Genomic DNA, 21,430 nt, shown 5'->3' with positions numbered 1-21,430 from the left:
TCCTACAGCGAAGAAAATGGTAGGCATTGCTTTGCAATTTGCCAGTTGCTTCCAGATAGTTTTTCTCTTTCCATCACAGTCAAATTAATCACTTTCAATAGGCCAACCCTGCAATGAAAAGTAAAAGTAACTTCCTTAGACAGTTCCTTTGACTAATGTGTATGCTTTCAAAGAATATTTTGTAGTCAGGGGGTACTGGAGAGTAATGACAGGAAGAAAAAAAAGGAGAGAGAATGTGTTAACTGTGTATTTATCCCCTCAGTATTTTTCGCACTTTTTTTTTCCCGTTTTCCTGTCGTCGTCGTCCCCCCTGCCCCCAACAAAAAAAAAAAGAAAAAAAAAAAACACACCTTTATTAAATTTGGGAGGCAGTGAGGTCTGAACTAAAATCCAGAAATGATATCAAAAGCTGATCTGCTGAGCAGGCAAGAAATATTGTCACCCCATTTTCCTTGATAGCAGTTACTAATTCTCAGAGTAGGGATACTGTCTAAACTGGGCTTTAGCATGGAAATAATGACTCTGACTGATAGGACATGTTCAGAAATACAATATACAAAACAAGAGGGAAAAAAGCACAGTGGCTTAGCTCAGACTACAGGAACAGACCGGGGTCACCTTGCTAACTGGTTTCTTTTAGAATTTTAAATAATCGTATTCATTATCCTCCAACTGCTTGAAAAAATATTGCATGGCCACAGATTACACATGGAGAGATTTGAGAGAAGTCAGCTGGTGAACACATTTCTTCTTGGGAAAACCCCAACATACATCATAATAAAAAATGCGGACATAATTCCAGTGTTGAAAGCCTCCTCAGTTTTCACTGCATAATTATTGTTTTTTAAAAAATCAGACTTTAAAAGGGTCCTTGCCAAAAATAAAGTTTTATGGTAAAATAATGGGTTTTAAATTAGGCACAGGGAGCCTTCAGTATAACTGAGAATTTTAATGTTCACTATCATCTATATTTCTAATGTCTCAGACATCTGTAACATCTTTGGAAAGCTGTCATTATTATAAGGATTTTACTACTTTATCTACTGAATCTAGCTTTTAAGATTATAGATGTGCTGTAGTATTCTGACTTAAAAATACTGGAGAATGTTTGGTATATATACAGTGATTTCTACGTAGATAAACACATTATCTCTAACGACACACATGACATGCGTAAATATACATACGCGTGTATATATAATCGAGGGTATCATTAACTAGTGGACCTATTTGATTCAATTAAATCTCTGAATTTAATTACAGTCTCTTCTGTAGACAGATCTGAACATGACTCAATCATCCCAACTCAAAAACAAGAAATATTTTTGTTAATATAGAAAATGAGTACAAAATACATTGATGTATAGCACAAAACTATTATGTACTGAATAAGTAAGATATGAAACATAGAGCATCTAGAGGCTTCAGAGTCTGCTGCTGGACGGTAATTTTGTTTATTTCTACATTAAATGCATCATACTTGAGGCATAAATATATGCGTTGTTCTTGAAATCAGGATGTATATATAGTTCCAAATAGCTTTTTGAATTATAGCAAGTCTGGGAATGTGAGCTTCATGGCTCAAGCACAGCTCTAATAAGAGAGATAAGAGTGAGTGATTAGTAGCCTTGATTTCTTAGAGTCCATTTGGCTGGGCTGGACTGTTTTCAGTATAGCTCTTGTGCTTCTCTATTTAAGCTCTTGCTCTCCCCATACCTACTGTGTTACTTCAGACGCTGCAAAATGGAGGAGCAAGCTCAGGCCTCCAGCCCCTTCTGTTCTTCTCAGCGTAATGCCACACCAAGTCTTAAGATATGCAGTCAGGTTTTAGACCTTGCTACTTGCTTGGGGTTTGTTCAATTTTAATTGCCTCTGTTTAAAGGGAATTAATACTGTTGTAGTTTTTAATATAAATAAAATGTGATTTCTTTGTGTGTGTGTAGAGGAGCCTTTTGGTCTTCCCTGGGGAAGTGATGATAGGAGAAGGTCTGGGCACATCCCCTGAATTAGCCACAGCTGAACAGGTTTTCAAACTGTTTATACTTGAGAACGCTGGAAGACTCCAGTAGGAATAACTGTAAACCTACTCATTACAGTTTGCAGATCTCCTAGTGCAGGTGAGTGAATAAGCATCTGAAAACAACTGTGCTTTATACTTATTCTCATACATCTGCCATGATTTATTTACGCCTTGTCAGACTGAGCCGCCTGCCTCAGTAAATCAGCAACAGTCACCTTAGCCTTCTCCCAGAGGGCTCAGATTGAGGTATGTGCAGGTTGGGATGATTCATGGAAATTTTTAAAGCCCCCTTAAGGATCTTTTTGTGACTTGATAAATGCACTGATGTGCCAGGTAGAAACACTCGCATTTGGCAGAACTTTGCTGATGGATTTTACACTAAACGAGCACACCAGATCAGCACTAGGTTCCCTGCCGTGGTCTTCCAGAGGCTTCATGCACATGCATGCACACAGAAGGGTCCTTGCCTATCCCACAAGTCAGGAGCTGCAAAAAAGTGACAGAAGAGAAACAGAACACATATATAGGATCTGAAGGGGAAGGCTGTTGCACAGACTGTGGTAAAAACCCTAATTTAGCATTTTCGGTGTACACCTAGGAGAGGCTGGAGTGCAGAACCCATATACGGTTCTGGATGACAGCAAATTGAATATGCCCTGGCAGCCAAAAGGGCCAACCGTATCTTGGAGGACATCAGCCAGAACAGTGCTAATCCAGAAGAAAGGGATTGTCCCACTTTGCTCTACGCTGGTGCAGTACTGAGTTCCATGTGCAGTTTTGGGTGCTGCAGTATAAAACCACACACATTGGCTACTGCCATAATGACCATCACAGTGGCCTATGCACATCCCAGTGGACACCACTGCCCTGCCTTCATCCCTGGACTCTATAAATACTGGAGCACTGGCAGCTGGACCACCACTTGCCAAGCTTAGGCCTTCTGGTGCCATACAAATGTGCAGAGAAGAGGAGTCAAAGCAGGAAGGCAGAAGACAACCCATGTGGGCGTGGGACAAGAGAGAGGCAATTCCATGAATATCAGGGGTGCCACCTCACAAGGAGAAAATGTGAAAGTAGCACAGCAAAAGCCACAATTGCATGACAGCAGTGCTCAGCTCTCATGTGACCAATAGCAGGGAATGCATGCACAAGGATTGACCAGACAGCAGCATAATGCCTAGGCATGGATACCTGGTGAAGAATGTTGTGGGGTCAAGGCGTGTTCACCATCCTGAGAGGGTCATAGGACCAAGTCATGCCTGCCAGCTACAGGACATGAGAGAAGCCTATGGAGGTGGATTCTCTAGAGAACGACAAGAGGCCCAGGCATGTCTGCTGCAAAGGACTACATGTGGTGCCAGGGTGAGTTCATCACCCAGATACTGACATGGCACAGAAACTTGCCCTCCATCAAGGGAATGGCATGGGGCCAAATTGTTCCTGACCTCTAGTGAATGACAAGAAGGAGTCCATGGATGTGAACTCTCCACTAAATGCCAAGAGGCTTAGGCAGGCCAAACCGCTAGAGAATGGAGTGGATACCAGGCATGCCAACTGGTCATAGAATGATTAGAGACACAGACATGGCTACCATTCAGGAAATGACAAGAAGCACAGAAATGGTCACCGTTCTTCACCCAGTGATTGGAGGCAGAGTTGTAGCAACAACATATGCATATTCATTGTAGAGATCAATATTCAGTGAATGGCAGGGAATCAAGCCTTTTCTATCAAAGAGCAGCAAGAGGTCAAGTTGTGCTTGCTATTAGAAGAAAAAAATTCTATAAAGAAAACTTCTGTGTTTTTATGCAGGTTAGCCTCTTGAGTTTGAAGAGGTAGAGTGGTCAGAAGAGGTTGAGCTTTTCCCTTCTGTGTAAATCAACAATTTGATGATTGACCAAAGTTTGGCAGGTGAGTTAGCAAGTGACAAAACTGTGCCCTCTTATAGTGTCTGATATCAGAGAAGGACAAAGGCTTGTGGGTCTTTTTGTGGAGATGCAGCTATGCAAGAAAAAGAAGTAAACAATGAATTTCTCCTAAATTTTTTCACTGATATTTCCTCAAGAAATGTATCAATCCCTACCTCTTGCTAAAGCGCAATCATCTATGAATTTGTGGATTTTCAAAGCACTTTTCCAATTCTTTCAGTTTATATCTTTGCAAAAGGTATTAACTCCAAAGCTTTTTAAAATGATTGCATTTTTTCCCCTCCTTCTTAGATCCAAGTGTTTTTGTTTTAAACATACTGAACACAGGTTCCACAATGTATAAGGATTATTAAATTTCATATTAGAGAGTGTTCAAAGAGGGGCTACAAAGATGGTGAAGGATGCCTAGAGTGCAAGACATATGAGGAACAGCTGAGGTCTCTTTGTTTGTTCTGCCCAGAGAAGAGGAGACTGAGAAGAGGCCCCATGGTGGCCTACAGCTGCCTCACAAGAAGGGTGCAGGCACAGCACCGATCTCTTCTCTGCGGTGAAAGTGATAGAATCTGAGGGAAAGGCATGGAGCTGTATCAGGGGAGGGTCAGCCTGGCTTTTAGGAAAAGGTTCTTCACAAGAGGGATATCAGGCTCTGGAACAGCCTCTCTGGAGCTACGGTCATGGCACTTATCTTGTTAGAGTTCAAGAAGTATTTGGACAATGTTCTCAGATAAAGCATTTAAATTTTGTGTGGCCCTGTGTAAAGCCAGGAGTTAGACTCAATGATACTTTTGGGTCCCTTCCAGCTAGGGATATTCTTTTGTTTCTATGATTCTGGGATGCCAATGCAATGTATATCCAGGCACAGTTTCTTTTCAGGAAAAACAAATCAAGTTAGCAAAGAAAAAGAAGAAAAAAATGAGAACTAAGGTTATTGATTTGCTAAAGATTGGCATTACTTAGAGCTTGAGCCAGGATAACAGAACCACAGGACATGTCTGTATGTGAGAAGCAGCTATTCACAGTCCTTCTTGAGATGTATAGATTTAATGGCAGCTGTATCTCATTCTAAAACTGGCTTATGCTATGAGATACAGTATGTACAGTAAAAATAGCAGTCTCCATGCAGCAGGCTTCTATTATAGGATTAACCAATTGTGCTCACATTGTAAAAACCTGCCAGCAACTACCGAAAGCAAATCTCATCAAAGCAGCAAGGCAATGAAAGAAACTCACAAATGAAAGGCTAATGACCTAAAAATAAAATCCCAACCTGAATATATATCAGAAGATATTCCCTAAAAAGCTATGGCAGAAAACTGCAAGTTGTTCAGCTAATCCCAGATAACAAAATTTGTGTTTCTTGTTCTCATATGTCCTCTGCTTCTGCATCTGGTAATGCCTATAACATTGTAAAATGGCAAGAGGTTGCATATGAAGTGTGTTTATGTGCAAATTCCCTTTTTAAATGATTCTTCAGGTAAAACAGAAGAGGCATGGATGATTCTGACTGAAGTGGAAAGGTTATCTTAACATTATACAGTCTTCTGCCAGTTCCTGCAGTGACTGAAGTTTTATTCAGCCCATTTAAAACAAATAACTGAAAGAAATTGATGTTGTTCACTTCCAGAGTGAACAGAATTTTTTTCACTTAATGTCCATGTCACTCGTTTAATTACACTTCAGTAAGTACAAAAAATCTGAGCATTGCTTTCAGTTCAAATGGCCTCATGCTATGTCCTGTTTTTGCACAGAGTGCCAGGAAGATAGTCAGTTTAGTTCAGTATAGAAGGAGAAATTCAACAATTTCTAGCTCCTCGAACAAAGCTGACTTTTGCCTAAAGTATTTTTTCTTGCCCTTTCTTATTTCCAGGATCTTGACATAAAGTCATCAGCATACACTCCATAAGATTGGATTTAATGCGTTTCTAGAACCTCTTATTAACCTTTCAGAAAATCTGACATTTCCTGATTTACCAGACAACTAAGTCTTATTTGATCACGGTAGACAGTCTCTTCCCAAATCACTTGCATGTGTCAATAATCACTCCGTTCTTCTCCCATCAACCAGAGCAGACTGGGGCCTCTGCTTCCTTCACTGAGAGGAATTGCCCTCTCAACTGCTTGTGCACCGCACAAAAGCAGAGCTTGAGAAATGATGTTAGGCAGCCTCACAGTCAAAAACTCCTGCAGGTAGACTCTAACCCAGGCATAGGTGGATTGAGTAGTAGATAATTTTTTATTAAGGTACTGACAGAAATTTAGTCTTCCAGGACGTGTATCAGCCTAAGTAAAAGCCACTGTTATTCTTGAGTTTCCATTCCTGCTGAGCCAGCACCTGTTTGCACTTTTCCCTCATTCTGGGCAAGAAAAGATTCTCACTTAGCGTGTAATAAAATGTCACTTTATTTCCACTGTAAGCCAAACACACTGACATCATTGGGTGTGTGCCTGGTTTATGGCTGAAGGATTTAGCCTTTTGTATTTACACAATTATCTAGATCCTCCTCCCTCCTTCATTTCTTTTCCCAGACAGGTCAAAACAGCAAATCCCTCAGGTCAACTTTTAAGTTAGTATTTGTGAGAGTGTCACGTGCTCATATACCTATTTGATTTCTGAAAGATAACAGAAAGCAGGCCATTCTGCACTATTAAGACATTAATTTCTTTTGTAAAATTAGGAAGCACCCATATATATGTATATATATTTAAATTTGACCAACTTTTCTGTAACTACGAAAATAAAGCATTTGCAACAAACCAGATATCATAAAAGGTCATCAGTGATTATCTACACAAAGCAGTGTATCACTTGACAAAAAAGTGCTAGAAAATAAAGGATGGTCTTTTGTGATTGATTTTGTGTTTCCTTCCCACAATCTAAGATGGTTCTCAGAAACATAAATGCTAATTATTTTTTCCCACACACATGAAGGACAAGACATAACATCAGGAATTCAAATACCACAAAAACTGATACAAAGTAATATCCCTTTATACTTGCTTGGAGGCCACACATGGCTTTTTATGCAACTCATATGGTGGTTATTAGAAGGATGAATCATCTCATTCTATCCCCCATGACAATCTTAACTAAAAGAGTGTGTTCTGCCCTACATGTATCTACATACCTAGGCAGATCTCTATTAACAATTATTAACAATAGATACACACTGGTGTATAGCTATATCTATCAGTATTGATATCTATACTGCTAATATATACAGAGATACTTATCGGTTACTGCAAAACTAATGCCTCCTATTTATTTCCATGTAAACTACCAACAGTTACAAAGAGCACAATAATGATATTTGACAGACCAAATGCTCAGATAAAAAATGCTGTTTTTCAACATGGTCATAGAATCATAGAATCATAGAATTGCTCAGGTTGGAAAAGACCATTAAGATCATCAAGTCTGACCACAATCTAACCATAATACCCCAACTCTAACAACCCTCTGCTAAATCATGTCCCTGAGCACCATATCCAGACAGTTTTTAAACACATCCAGAGACGGTGATCAATCACCTCTCCCTGGGGAGCCCATTCCAGTGCTTAACCACCCTTTCTGTAAGGAAGTTTTTCCTGATATCCAACCTAAACTTACCCTGGCTCAACTTGAGGCCATTTCACCTTGTCCTGTCACCAGTGAGAAGAGACCAACCTCGTTCTTGCTGTACACACCTTTCAGATATTGGAAGAGAGCAATGAGGTCTCCTCTCAGCCTCCTTTTCCCCAGACTAAACAGCCCCAGTTCCTTCAGTCACTCCTCACAGAACATATTCTCCAAGCCCTTCACAAGCCTTGCTGCCCTTCTTTGGACCAGCTCCAGCACCTCAATGTCCTTTCTGTACTGAGGTGCCTAAATTGAAGACAGTACTCGATGTGAGGCCTCACCAGTGCCAAGTACAGGGGCAGGATTACTTGCCTAGTCCTGCTCACCACACCATTCCTGATACAAGCCACTATCACCACTAGCCAGTTTGCACGGATGAGCTGATCAAGACGCTTTTTATTTTGTGTTGTGACTGCTGTGCACGGCCATGTGGAACATGGGTTATCCTTCATGTCACTGCCATCACTGCTGAAACACACCACTTACTACCTCATTGTGAAAACACACACTGTATATTGATTGATAACAATAAGTCATGATGCCCTATAATACCTACTGATTTCAATACTTTTTGTTAATGGTAGGCATCAATATCTGTCAATACTGATACCAATTAATAGGATTTTTTTCCTATCAATAACTTAAAATCAATACTGCCAGGACTGATAATGATATCTACAGACATTAATATAAATCAATTTCAAAACCTAATGTTACGTATCAAAGCTTTTCAATATCAGTACCTATCAATATCAGCATGCATGGATACCTACCATTATCAAAACCAACCAGCACTGACAAGTGCCAGTAGGCATTGATATCTACTAATATTGTAAACTGTTGATAGGCATCAATACCCATCTATTTTGGTACGTATGAATAGACATCGATATCATTAGCTACTGATAACTATCAGAACCTACCAAAATTAATATCTGTCAATAGACATCTGCACCTGTCATGGACACATACTTTTATCAATACCCATCAAAAGGCACTGATATTTGTCAAAATCAAAAGGGAACTATACCTAGTGATATTGACACCTATCTATATTAATAGGTGTCAGTAGGTGTCTAATGCCTATCAATTTCAATATTAATTTTGATATCAGTAAGGATTGATGCCTAGTGATAGGCAACATTTGATATCAATAGCAATCAATAGTCAAATCAATACCTATTAGCTTTCACATCAATTAGCAATTATTTTGATAGATATCAATAGGTAACCCTATCCCCATCAATAAGTATTTTTAGGTATCCATATCTAACAGTTTCAGTACTGATTTCAATATCTATAGGCATCAGTATCTGTCACTATCAACACCTTAAAATGATGTTAGCCTATTGATCTTTTGGGCTTGTTTAAGAAGAAGAAAAGGTTTCAGGGAGACCTCATTGTGATCTTCCAGAACGCAGCTTACAATAAGGAGGGAACTGACTTTTTACACTGTCTGATAGTGATAGGACAGGAGTGGAAATCTCTTTAAACTAAGAGAGGAGAAATTTAGGTTAGAGGTTAGGAAGAAATTTTTTACTCAAAGGGTGGTGAGACACTGGAACAGTTTTCCTAGAGAGGCTACGGATGCCCTATCTCTGAAGGCATTCAAGGCCAGGTTGGATGGGATCCTGGGCAGCCTGTTCTGGTGGCTGGCAACTCTGCCCATGGCAGGCAGGTTGGAAGTGGGTGATCTTTAAGGTTGCCTCCAACCTAAGCCATTCCATTATTTTTATAATCAATACCACAAAGTATACATATCTGCCGAAATTAATGGCAGTGTAGTTGCTCTTCATAGCATTGTAATAACACCATATTTGCAGAGTTAAAGCAGACATAGTGATTGTCCTGATGCTAAGAAGCTGAATGGAGAATTTCTACCTAGGGACCACAAGAGAAATGAAAATAAGAGCACACCTTTTTGAGACACAGCTACCTAAGAGTGTAGGTATCAAGAATTCTCTGAGGAGCAGACCTAGTAACACTGCAAAACACAGATGCATTTCTATTCAGCTGACCACTTTGAGCATTAACATGAGCGACAAGCACATGAGGTTATGAGGCTAAAGGTTTATTTACAACATTTAAGAACACATGGGCATGCTGGATGGTCCCCACTTTCACACCCCTTCACTATTTCAGATGAAGAACATTGAAATAACACTGAAACAAGTAATTTGCATCAAGATGCTGAGGTGTTCTTTCTTAGTGAAACAGAATCACACACATAAAAACATCCATGTAAAATTTTGCTAGCTGATGTTTTGAATAGAAAGGAATAACTTGCTAAATAGTAAATAGTGAAACAAACTAATATCATCTCAGGCCTGTACAAGCAGACTACGGAATCTCCTTGAATTTATAAAATAGAAAATATGCTTGTATTTATCCCATACTGACTCTTACATTCAGTCAATTCACCTGAGGTAGAGAAACACACCATGTTAGGAATTGCTTCTGAGTGCTTCTGTTTGAAATGAAGGATTGATTTGCTCTAGAATCAAACAATGCTTTTCTACAATACCATGTTGATAAGCCATGATACAACAAGGAGATCATAGAGCACTCTCACTTGTCAAAAACAACTTCAGTAGAGTATGTTGACAACGCAATAGAGTGTTGGAATAAAGTGATTTGATGATTTGGTTCACACAGTGAAGAACAAATTATTGATACAGGCTACATTTCTAAGACATCTTAATGTAAAGATTTACTTGGCAAATGCCTCCTTGGAGATAATTCATGCATAAGTATTATGTATTTTTATTATTGATTCACTAAAAGGATAATATTTTTACTGCAAATGCAGGAAAAATGCCCCAACAGATTAAATTCAATTTTATGTTTCTCAAAAGAAAGCAGCAAATATACACTGGGAATCTTTTTCAGCTCACTTATCTACTTCATTAGAAATACTCTAGTTGGTGGTTCAGCTTTTCCAAAACCATACACTGCTATGTTGTGAGCTTCTCTTAAGAGTAGACTAATAAACATAAAAGAGTCCAAACAACTTAATCCTTAACTAGAAATGCTGAGAACTGTGTATATGTGAATATATTCTCCTATTGACTAATATGTATCATGACAGAACTCTCCCCCATAAAAGTACTGGTCAGAATATAATATATGGCTTTTGAGACTATCTCAACACTTTTCCACCCATTCTTACAGAATATGATCAATGTTTGCATATTTTCAGAAGACCTCTCTTACACACTGGATGGACTGTAAGGTGAGGGTGGGATTTCTGAAAAGTTCATAACAGGTGCAGAGCAAGGCCAGCACTTTGAGTGGACAAACCACCCACCTTGGAGTACACATATCACATCTAGAAAAAAAGCTCAGCTACACAGTTCATTGTATTTCAAAACATGAGTTTTTCTAGACTTCGAGATCTTTGGCATCTAAAATTTTAATACTGGACCCACTCTAATTAAAACCAAGTACAATAATCCAAGCTGGAGTAAGTTATATAGTGTGCAATTAATTTCCAAAGTGAACCACAGAATGGCTTGGGTTGGAAGAGACCTCAAAGATCATCTAGTTTCAGCTCCCCTACAGGGGCAGGGTTGCCACTCACTAAATCAGGCTGCCCATGGTCCCATCCCACCTGGCCTTGAATGCCTCCAGGGATGGGTGAAACCCAGCTGCTCAGGGCAACCTGTTCCAATGCCTTCTTAGTCTGAGCAAAAAATTTCCCTTAAAATCTAATCTAAAAAAATCTGTTCTTTTAGTGTATTACCATTCCTCCTTATCCTATGACTATCAGACCATTGATCTCCCTCTTGTTTATAAGCTCCCTTTAGGTGTTGGAAAGCTGCAATGAGGTCTTCCTGGAGTCTTCATCCTCTCTTTGTAAGGGAGGTGCTCCAGCCCTCTGATCATCTTCATGGCCGTTCTCTTCTCCAACAGCTCTGCATCCTCTAGTGGGGACCCAAGACTGAATGCAATATATCACATGGGGCCTCACAAGAGCAGAGCAGAGGGGGACAATCGCCTCCTTCTCCCTGCTGGACACCCCTCTTTTGATGCAGCCCAGAACACAGTTGGCCTTCTTGGCTGCAAGTGCTCACTTGCTAGCTTGTGTCAAGCTTTTCATACACCACAACTCCCAAGTCCTTCTCTACTGAGCTGCTCTCAGTGAGTTCTTCTCCCTGTCTATACTTGTATCTGAGATCACTGCAACCCAAGTACAACACCTTGTTGAATCTCATTAGGTTCACATGAGCCCACTTTTCAAGCTTGGCTGGGTCCTTTTGGATGGCATCCATTCTTTCATACCAACTGCATGACTCAGCTTGGTGTAATCTGCAAGCTTGATCTGGGTGCACTCTATCCCACTGTCTATGTCATTATGAAGACGTCGAAGAGCAGTGATCCTAAGACTAACTCATAAGTGACACCACTCGTGATCAGCCTCCACCTGTACATAGAGGAACTGATCGCAGCCCTCTCACGGTGACCAACCAACCAGTTATTTATCTACTGAATAATGCACCCTTCAAATCCATCTCTCTGTAAGTGAACGGACATGAAGGAAGTAAGTACTATCATATTTAAACTATATTCAGGTTCATAATTGCCAAATAATTTTTAAATAAGCAATTTAGAAATCAAAGCTATATAATCACATTTGAAACATTTATGTTCACTATGAAGTAATTACCAACTGCTCATTACCAAATAAAGCAAAATATTATTTTAAACAAGTACTTAGCTACCTAATTGAATCTATCTAGATTTCTATTCTATTCTCATCATTCTAATAATACGTCAGAATACACTGAAAGGGATAAGTAAACTTTTAAGGAACTTTTCTTTCAGTGTACGTGTAAGAATAGTTTTTCACCTTTGGCAGAAGCATTTCAAAGTATTCTGTAAAAGCAGCCAAGAAAAGTAGACCCATTTTCAGAAATGTTGTATTTGCTATACGCTATATAGAAGATGTACAACACACATCTAAGATGTCCAAAAACAGCCAAGAGAGTTCCTGCTGTTAAAGTATTGTGCTTCTCTCCAAGAATTTCCATATAGAAAGAACCATTTCTTTATCCTCTGCAAATTTCAGGAAAAACAGGCTGTTTAGTTTATGGGTCCATTCTTGGTGGAATGACTTGGCTGCTGCAGAATGTAACACATGTGGACTGTGTACAAGTTCCCCAGCCAGATACCATGTGTGGGCAACCAAACAGCAGGAGGCCATGCATTCACAGTGCACTAGCCTCTTGGCCTATATGAAACCTTCCTCTTCAGGGGTTAAAGGCAATGAGATAAGAGTGTACGTTCTACCTGAGACAGGGTCACAGAATTATCATCTACATAGGGCTGGGATGCCTTAATAGTAATATAACCTAAGCAACTCTGCCAGTATTTCTGAGAGTGCAGAGGCAGATTTGATTGGGTAATCCATACCTTCCCTACATGGAAATGAACACAGGCTAGTAAATACATTGTCTCTTTCTAGATAAAAGTTGTAAGACCATAGTATGAAAGTTGGCAGATTAATGCTTGCAGGAGCTCAAGCTACTACAAAAAATACTGTTCTTCAATTTTGGATGATTTGGGGTAATTTTGTTATTAGAGAAATAAAAGAAAAATAAGTACTAATGTTTTTTTATTAGCTTGGGTAGCTGGCAAATACTTTAACCTTTACGAACAAAATGCAAGGGAATGAAGGTGAGAAGTTGCTATAGGGCAAAAAGATGTTATTGGAGGAACCAGACAACATGCTGTTTTATCAACGGGGGGATCTCAGTGGACCCTCTAGTCATTCTGCTCTGCTGTTCCAGGCTCAGGGGGAAACCTGCCCTTTCTATTTCTTTTCTGTTTCTACACAGACATCTCCTTCACTAATATTATATATAAGCAGAGATGCTTATTTCATTCATTTTCTTTCTCAAAAAATAAAATAAAATAAAAAATTAAAAATTAAAACCACAACGGAAAAAAACTTTGTTGCTGACAACCAATACACTGTGGAATATGAAATTAAACTACAAAGCTTCTTAAGCCTAGATTAATTCTACTTAATTTTAGGCACATAAATGAGACACACAGTCTAGGCATAATGTCACCCTAGGTACTCTCTGTTGTCAAGACAAAGAGGACGTTTCCAGAGGGCACATACATATTAAGTGGTTTGAAATCACCCTCAAAAACTGCCCATCTGGGTCAATTGATAGTAGAAGGCAAGTAGACCAGCCACACTCTGAACTTGTGTACCTTAATTAGGTGCCTGGAGTTATATGAGTTTTATCTTAGCAGGAAGATGAATAGGGGAATAGTGAATGGAAAGTAAATAGAAAACATATCAGTAGCATAGTCAGTTTTGCTTTCTAGACTACACAGGTCAGTTGAAAGTCACTAAGAGGAATAAATAAAATTCATATTTTAAAAATTCTGAAAAATAAATATTAAATTGGTAACATCCATTTATGTTAAAACATTTAAAATAAGAGGGTCTGATAAATTCAGTTATTTTTTGCTTTCTTCCCTGCTTCATGTAATATCCTTAAAAGGACACATGGTTTTTCAAAGCTAGTAATTTAGTGTATTGGCTGGATAATTGAAACTATTAGTAGTGGAAACAGAATTTTCATTTTTCTCTTTCTAAAATCATGCAAATATTTGTGCTTTATGGTAATTATTTTTGTCATGATGGAAAGCTCTCAAAAAATGATGGTTAATTGTTCAAGTTAAGCCCTAGTAGTCTTCATATTTCCATAGGTTTTATTTATGTTCCTTTTTAAGCTCTGTTATTAAAGAAAATAACTATTACCTTTCAAACACAGCTGGAGTAGTGGCAAGGGACAGGGGCTCTCTGTAGCATTCATTTTTAAAAAGTCTTTCCACTCTTAAGCTTTGACCTTATATTTATAAGATAAAAGTACATTTGAGACAGGGAGCCTCCCTGAGTTATTATTAGCTTACTTAATTATTCTTCTTTCCTTAGTGCTAATATTTTAGAAGGCATTTGGAGGATTTATATGAACGTAGTATGCAGTACTCAGAGTATGCATATCTCTATTGTATCTGTCTATTTCCCTTGGTTCACTGACATCTTCTCAATGCAATTTCCAAACTCGAACAGTGTAACTCATTTTGTGCTATAGAAATGTCAAGATTACACATTATCCTATGGAGCTGGCAGCGATGGAATCTGGTTAGGGTCACATTTCATAAGCAAAACTTCAACCTGGCAGATACTACTTCTGTCTTGACCTCCCCTAGCCCACTGGTGCACACTCCTATACGGGATACTTTCTAAAGGCACCCAGCATTCACAGTGGTGGCTGCACATGACTGAAGCAGCAGTATATCTGCCCAAAGCAGCTGCCAAAGCAGTTGATCTGTGCCAGTGAGTGCAGCCCAGACCTCAAACACCAGCTCACCCTCTGGAGGACTTCTGGTCTGGGGCTGAGCAAGTAGGCTGTGGTGCTAGCCACAGGCCCCACAGCAGCCAGCATTTCTGGGATGCAGCCTGAGGGTCTCTCGTTGCAGCCTGCTTTTAACAGTATATTCATGTGCTGCCTGGGATTTTAAAAATCAACTCTACCAAACCACTGCTACCACAAATGTAGGTGCAAGTTAGATTGGTACAAATAGAGGGGGGCACTAAAATAACTGCTTTTCTGGCTACTGCTGTGGAAAGCAAATAAAGTTGCTATATGATATTTGCACTTAGCATGAGAAACTGGTATGGGTGCAGAAAAACAGAACCAGCTTTTAATGATCTGTCCTTTAAAAAGCACATGCAAAGAAACTCATGTGGGAATCATCTGCAATAATGACAGCAGCAAAGCTGTCTCTTTAAAAGACCATCTAATACTTATTCCAGAAACTCAACCTAAAACTACTTTGCTACAGCCCAATACAATGCCATTAGACTCAGAATCCTAAATCTATGGAAGTTTGTCAGAGGCATACTGACACACAGTTGAAAATGCAGCAAATATCACCTGTGGGGTTCTTAAGAAAAGCATCTTTAATACTGAAATGTATTTCTTAGAGTGCACAAAAGCTCTTTTTGTATCTAAAGAGGCAGAGAAGGGCTCTCAGACAGTGGGAGTGCCTATATGTCACTTTGAGATCAGCAAAAAATTTTTGCTAAGGTAAACTTGTATATAACATGCTGCTACATCCTTGGAGTCAACTAATTCAATCTGATAGAGAATAACTACATTGGTTCACATTAAAGTTGGCCTGAAAAATTCTTCCAGTCTGTAGAGAAATGCCAGATTTTCCTGACTGCTGCTCGTGACAGATACCACACTGAGGTACCTAATGGAGCTCGGATGCAAATTGTCAAATAAAGTATACAGCAATCAGAGGGAAATAGGAAATTCAGATTAATTCTGTTTTCTGAGAAATTATTATTCAAGAAAAACAAACAAACAAACAAAAAAACCCACAACATAATCATTTTCACAAGTTACTTGGAGACATTAAGCATGACACGACAGAGGTTATTCACATTTCACTTGTACTTGGGAGTGCCCGTCTTGATAGCAAGAAACAGCCTCCCTGTGCAAGCCGCTAGGTGGCAAAGAGTCACATTTACAAGTTTTGTATGATAAAAATTTCACTTCTAAACCATTTTTATAGGGAAAATTGTTTTCCCAAATATTAAATAAGCCAGTTTTATTAAAGTGTACTTAAATGAGCCTTCACTTTTACTGGTGTTTTCACCTCTGTGTAAAGAGCATGTTTTTCAAATGTCCCTAAAAGACATTACTGCCTTTTATGATTCTCTTCTCCTGATGGAGAACAGAAATCTCAACTTTTCTTGTGTTGGTTTCCTGTCCCCTATATTATAATGTGTGTGCATGCAGTTGGTAGCCTCTCTTCTCTGAGGCTGATTTGCTCCTCTGTTGTTAACTTCACTGTTCTTTAAAATCAACAATTAAAATATTCACGTACATTGCAGTGGTTGTCTGGAGACCTTGGTCCCAAGCACTGGGAAAGACAGGCTGGGAAGGCTGCCCAAAAGAAGCTAACATGACCTCTTTCACCAAGAAGCTAACTAACATCTAGTTTCAGTGCCTTCAGTAAAGGGAACTCTGTATATTCCCAGGCTGCTGGACCCCTGACAAGGTCAAGCTCACATACAATATGCTGTCTCTGCTGTCCAAATTCAAGTCTGGCAATCTCTTACTTTGATGAAACTTGAACCCAAGAGATACAAGAAACTAATAGTGAAGAGACTTCTAATTTATATCCCACTCCCAGCTCACTGCAGAAAAATCAGGCCAAGAGTGCAAAGGAGTCTGAGACTTGAAAATGAAACCTGGGCACAGATATTTATTTTTCTGTGGTGGTTTTAAGAGACTGAAAGAGTCTGTAATAGGTGTAAGCCAAGTACTGAGGCTGCTCAAGTTTTAATTGCAGTGAGAATGGGCTTGGATAAAAAGACACAGGAGGACTTCAGGACCTGGCCCCTCGTGGGGTGTTTAGGGGAGACTGGTTGTCAGCAATTGGGTCAAGCCAACAACTTCTGTCTACTTAAAATAAAGCCATTATTCTCAAACCCACAGCAGCGCCTGCTCCTGATGACTGCTGCAGTCACTGATTGAAACCAGAATTAGGCAAAACCTTTTTTGGCCCCTGCTTCTAATTTAACTTCCTAGCTTTGCTATTTCTGGCTGTAAACATTTTTATTTCTTTGCTCTGAGAGACAGTTCAAAGCTTTCAGCTGATTGTGCCTAAGCAAGTTTTCTAGCCAGGAGCCTGTCCTGCCTCTTGAACTTGCAAATAATTGGTTCAGCCAGGGATTTTTTTTCATTACTGAGTAACACTGGAGGAAATGCTCTGTAGGCATTTCAGGGGTAATCATAGGCTAACCTGTCTCAAGATATTTAATCTGTTAGACTGTATTTAATATTTATATCATGATAACATCCAGAGGCCCCACCAAGACCCCCAGTGAGATAGAAACTGTAGAAATGCAGATGTTTACATGGTCTCTTTTCCAAAAGCTAGCAACCTAGAAAATACATATTTAAATAAAAACCAACAAACTTGGTAAAGCCATTACTACAGTGAATAATCTTATTTGCCTGTATCAAACTTACTTTATTTGTCTTACCAGTACATCCAGATAGTGTTCAATTGGCTAGCACAGAAATAGGTATTTTTGTGCAAAACTCAGAGGAAATCTTGCAAGATCACTTTTTGTTATACTTTTGGATAGCTGCAGTTAGTCCCTGTTAAAATGATTAGTGCTTTAGATGAATGAGATCACCTACTGAATACAAGCACAGCCAAGCCACACTCATAACATGATCTCATGCAGGCTTGGCTTCAAGAATGCCCCTGAGAGTTTTCTACAATTGTTCATCCAATTGTTGTATGTAACCTCTGTTCAGAAAGGAAATGTGGCTGACAAAATCAACTGAAAAAGAGCTCACTAGTGCCAAGAAAAATATTAAGAAGTGTTTGTGCCTGAGTATTTTAATATATTTTCTTTTCTCATCTCTAAAAATGAATCCACTCATTTTAAACAAAAATACATAGTACTAATTTTCAAATACAGGGGCCATTCATTTATTTCAGAGGGGGCTCATGAGAAATGGCCTTAAATAAGCTGCTCATGAACATCTCCAGGACACAGCTCCAAATATAGCACATTCTCTCTCATTATGGCATCCACAGAGTGCAGCACTGCTTGAGCAGCTCCACCACCAGCGGTTTTTGTCTCATCTACAAGGCAAGGAACCACAATCAGTCCTATTTTATCAACAGGCATGGAGGCATTGGGAGAAGAAAGCACTCAACTTTCAAAGAGTATTTTGGTGCTAAAGAAGGCAGATGATTCCTTGTCATATTTTCAGAATTCTTAATATCCAGCAGGCTGCACGGATCTTTCTGACACTTGGAGGGGAAGCTCGCAGCAGAGATTTCAACCAGGTCACCAGATCCCCAGCCTAAGCCTCATAATCACAAGCTCATCTTTCTTCCCATTTCATTGCCATGGAGGTCACTGGAATCTCAGACATTACACAACGTTGACTTTCTGTCTCTTTGAAGAAGAACTTTGATCCTTGCAATTGGATGTTTTCTACCCCAGACAGCTCATTGCATTAGGCTGTCCCATTGCCAGCTCTGTGCAGAGGCTGAAGAGAAACGTCTCTGCACAAGACAGTGAAACATGAAGATGTGGTTAGGATGGAAGTGCGTAAGCGGTCAGAAAAATAAAAATAAAGTAAAATGTAGGGAAAAGGGAAAGAGAACAGTTACAGGCTTTGTGGCATGCATTTTGAAAGCTTTTCTGTGAGGATTAAAATAGATGGCATATACTGTAGGTATTATGTTACTAGCAGTTAGCCCCACAAAGCGACATTACAAACGGTGAACACCTTTAACTGGGACAGCAGGCAGACATGACACTACTGCCAGGATGCAAAATACTTCATTTAGTAATGGATTTACAGAAGGTCAATTTAATTATCTTTTATTGCATGAGCCACAGATTACACTGACAAGCTAGTACATACACTCGGTGGTGTGAGCTACCAGCTTGTTTGCACAAAATACCATCCAATGATACTGTACCTCTCAAGCATACAAATGAGTTTTTCATTCTGATGAACAGTTTTCTATATAAAGATAGCCTCCCCACTCTCTCTCAAATGCAGACTTTCAGGATAGCACAGTCTCTCCCAAGCTGCCTCTTGGTTTTCTGACTGATTTGCTGGCTTTCTGAAGACTTTCTTTCTCTTTATGTAATGCTTGTTAATGTAAACCAAATTCCCACACGCTTTTTCAACATACAGAAGCTACATGATACCCACCAACAGCATCTGACTCCTCAAACCAAAGAAGTATGAAGACAAAGGTGCAAAACACTGACAAGAAGGGCCCACCACAGCCTGTTTGTCAGGCACAGTGCTGGCACAGATTGCAGAAGGTAAATGTAGATGTTTTACTCACCTGAGCAAGGAGATATCAGAGCAGAGGCAAAGAACGGGACTGGGTAATTTTATTTGCTACCAGAGGGTATGAAAGAAACTTCTTGTATGCAGTTTCAGAGCTTGAATTCATATTTAACTTCACTTAAGCAGGACTGCCATTTTTGATTCTCTTTTCCTCCCTGTAAAGCCTGGGCCTGATTCTCAACTGATGTAATCTGGCACAGTTCCAACAAAAGCAATGAAGTGCACAGTGGAAGAAGACTGTTTAGCCAGGGACCCTTGAGAAATTCCTGCTTTTTAAGTGCTACCACAGACTGACATCCATGCAAAGCAAACAGGATGTCAAATTTTAAATGACTAAACTAGCCACATCCTGTAAACTGCATTCTACTCAGCTGACCCAGGATGTAAAACATGTTCAGACAGTACCTCTGCCCTGGTAGCATTGCTTTGCTTGAAGTCACAGCTGAAAATCCCTCCTGAGGGCACTCTATCCTATCTCACCTGTCCCTCACTACCTCAACAGGAAGGAAAGGGATGGAAGAGGAAGGGCACATGGAGCTCTGTCCTCTTAGCACAGCTTACAGCAGCTCAGAGGTTTGTGGACATTTTGTCTGGAGGCTGTGTCAGAGCTGTGACAATGAGCATAAACTTTGAGTGGCTTCTACCCTTCAGTGAACCCAATCTCAGACAGATAAAAAATAAGGAGCTGTCCTTCTAGGGAGAAAAAAAATAATCATTTAATTGAAATAGATTTAAGAAGTTTGCAAAGACCTGCCATTTCAAAGATCTTTAAAGAGGCTGTTTAGTGGTCTTTTGCTAGTTATTTGCTCTTCATTCATGGACAATCTGCTGTCAGGAGGCTTTTAAAACCCACCCAACCCATCTGAGCCAAACCCAGCTAATCAATAAGGAGAAATTATTTGTGAACAGCTTTTGTACTCGGGCTTACAAATCTATTTTTGATTATGCCTATGCCACAATACTTTCAGGACTAGTTTTGTTCTTAATTTTTTGCTCACATTAATATCTGCAGGTACAGATGTGTAAAAAAACACTCCTGTTAATTAGTGTCCACAAAGAGTAATGCTAGAACCTTCTGTCTGCAAATAATTTGGTGGGTGTATGCATGTGTGTGGCTGTGTGTTGTGGGTTAACACCATATACTTTTACGCAATAAAGGTTATACATTAATATATGCTTTGCATATTCATTTTATGAGGGTGGAGAAGTGGCATTAATCAAAAGGTGTCTAAACCTGAGCAAGATGCACCAAGCGAGACGGGCTGTTCCCCAAGTCATAAATTTACCACAACACTGCAAGCACATGCTTAATTGTTTACTTGCTTGTAGGACTGGCAGTACATTTTAACAGCTAGCTTTGTACACTCAGGCTGAAAGCCATCCATCTGGTAATGGGAATGCTGGCAGAAATACTTAGTTGATGACCACACTCCACTATCCCCATCAATGAAGGGCTATCAGTGAAGGGACCGCCTTGCTGGGAATTATGGCAGAACAACCTAACACCCATTATTTCTCCTCCCTGATAGATATAGGCTAAACAGAATAGGAAAGATGCAGAAAAAGGTCAAGTTTTGCTGAGTAAATGCTTGTATTTGGCCACAGGCAACCCAAGGGCTCACACCAGATGTCAGTCACCAAGACCAAATGGAAAGCCCTTAAGGAGACTTTCACTGTGAAGTCATGTGGGCCAGGAATAGCACGCCTAGTGCAAAGTCCTGCTGCTGGGTTATTCTTACAATGGGATGAGTTTCAGTAGGTCATCTGGTGGTTCATCATTCTGGATTACCCGGTGTACTGTCCTACAAATTCATTTGCGGCAGACTGTGGGAGAATTTGCCTGTTCTCCCTTAGCCCTTGTGTGATATTGCTCTCAGCTTGCCAGCACTGTAAATTAAACTTCTGGTGGAAAGACACAGATCCTACTCTGGAA

At 39.6% G+C, this 21,430-nt stretch overlaps 1 long non-coding RNA gene across 2 annotated transcripts in view; it reads right to left on the bottom strand.

The window, feature by feature from the left end:
* LOC101749621 overlaps nt 1–19,676 on the bottom strand; it is a 38,524-nt gene extending 18,848 nt beyond the window's left edge. For both annotated transcript variants that reach the window (XR_005857613.2, XR_005857614.2), the window contains exon 1: nt 19,493–19,676. This is a non-coding gene — a long non-coding RNA (uncharacterized LOC101749621). The remainder of the gene's footprint in view (nt 1–19,492) is intronic.
* Between the last annotated feature and the right edge of the window lie 1,754 nt (nt 19,677–21,430).

This window comes from Gallus gallus, chromosome 2, assembly GCF_016699485.2.
Source record: "Gallus gallus isolate bGalGal1 chromosome 2, bGalGal1.mat.broiler.GRCg7b, whole genome shotgun sequence".
Lineage (NCBI taxonomy): Eukaryota > Metazoa > Chordata > Aves > Galliformes > Phasianidae > Gallus > Gallus gallus.
The sequence above is the reverse complement of the archived record's forward strand: the minus strand, read 5'-3'. Positions and strand labels throughout refer to the sequence as shown.